At 37.0% G+C, this 1883-nt stretch overlaps 1 pseudogene; it reads right to left on the reverse strand.

Moving 5' to 3' along the window:
* Positions 1 to 311: 311 nt before the first annotated feature.
* On the reverse strand, positions 312 to 918 carry LOC115522298 (annotated as a pseudogene).
* Positions 919 to 1883: the final 965 nt, after the last annotated feature.

Consider the following 1883-nt stretch of genomic DNA (forward strand, 5'->3'; position numbering starts at 1 on the left):
ATAGCTATAAGCGCAGAACTATAACAAACTATGGTTAAAATGTTATATATCTTCTACTTAAATGAGAATTTTTAAAAATGATAAAATTGTCTGAGATATGATAAAAGAGCTCTCATATATTATTATTAAAAATCCAATATAAGCAATATTATGTCTGTCTTATGTCTTGGGTGATGACCCAAGATAAGAGATCTACCGTTTTTCCTGAAGAAGAAAGCCAATTTACTACATTTAGTACTGACTTCTCTGCCATTTTTCTGTTAAAATACTGGTTTACTACACAGATTAAAATGGGCAGAGCATTGAGCATTCTACTTATTTCCAGGTGAATTCTTCACATTTCCTGTCTTTTGAAAGTTCACCTCCACAAATTTTCTGTGACTATGTATCCTTGTAAATCCCAGTCATATAATTTCTTCCCACTGCCCTGGACAAATACAATGGCTTGTTGTGGATAATAAAAAGAGGCAGCTAATCCCATGAACCCAGGTGGATACACTGGCTTCTTCATTTTTGAACCTCTAGCCAAAAGAAGTTAAACAATGCCAGCAAAACCAATAACACCAAGTCTTGGAAAAAATCCAGGAGGTGCATTTGGGAGATATTTATACCTGTCTGGCGTGTCTAACCCCTACTGAACCAAGCTCTGCATCTTGGGCTTAGTTTGTGAGTACATTTCCTGACACCACCTTGAATATGGCTCACCATAATGTCAGAGATGTGAGATGCTTTCTTCAAGATGGGTCCTTTGGCTCCTCTACATATTTAGATTGACCCTCGGAAATGGAGTAGAGTGAAAGCTCCTTAACCTTCATGGCAGTTTTGTGAAGTGAGTCCTTGTTAGGTGATGCATAGATTTTGACGGTGTGCACACTTAAGGCTGGCTGGCCCCACAGAACTCTGAATTACCTTGAACATGTTGTTGGCAGAGGTGGCTCTGGCTCACACATATCAATAGTTCCTTTAAATGTAAATAGACTAAATTCTCCAATTAAAAGACATAGCGTTCCTGGGTGGATAAAGAACAAGACACATCTATATACTGCCTGCAGGAGGCTTACTTCAGAAGTCAGGACACACACAGACTGAAAGTGAAGGGATGGAAATAGATATTCCATACAAATGGAAACAAAACAAAAACTGGTTTAGCTATAGTCATATCAACGACATAGGCAGACAAAGACAAATACCATATGACTTCATTTATATGTGAAATATAAAAAAATAAAACAAAACAAAACTTCTAATTATAGATACAGAAAGCAGATTGGTGTTTGCTAGAGGGGAGTTGCTTGGTGGTGGGGAGGGCAAAATGGGTAGAGAATTTAATAAGTACAAACTTCCAGCTGTAAAATAAATAATGGGGATGTAGTATACAGCATGAGAAATATGATCAATAATATTGTATTAACTTTGTGAATGACAAGGTAACTACACCTGTTGTAGTGACCATTTTGCCTATATGTATATGACTATAAAATGTATATGACTATAAATGTATATGACTATAAAATGACATGTTGTACACCTGAAATTAATATAATATCATCTGTCAATTATACCTCAATAAATGTCTTTAGAAAGAACAATGTAAGGGCAGGACAGATGCTGGGAAGTTGCTGAAGTAGTAGGACCTGATGTTCATTCCATCCCACATTTACAACTAGATATCTGAGTGAATAAACAAAAGAGCAATCTGAAGACTCTCAGAAAAAATTCCACAATTACATGTAGAAAAGAAACCGTATTGGAGAGTTTAGGAAGAGCAGAAACAGCGGTCAGAAGTTGTCCCCAGGAGTGAGGAAGCTGCAGGCACAAAGATGGAAAACATCAAGGAACCCACACAGGGAAAATGAATCGCCATAACGTCTGGCTTTGAAAAC

The sequence above is a fragment of the Lynx canadensis genome, chromosome C1 (genome assembly GCF_007474595.2).
Source record: "Lynx canadensis isolate LIC74 chromosome C1, mLynCan4.pri.v2, whole genome shotgun sequence".
NCBI classification, from domain to species: Eukaryota; Metazoa; Chordata; class Mammalia; order Carnivora; family Felidae; genus Lynx; species Lynx canadensis.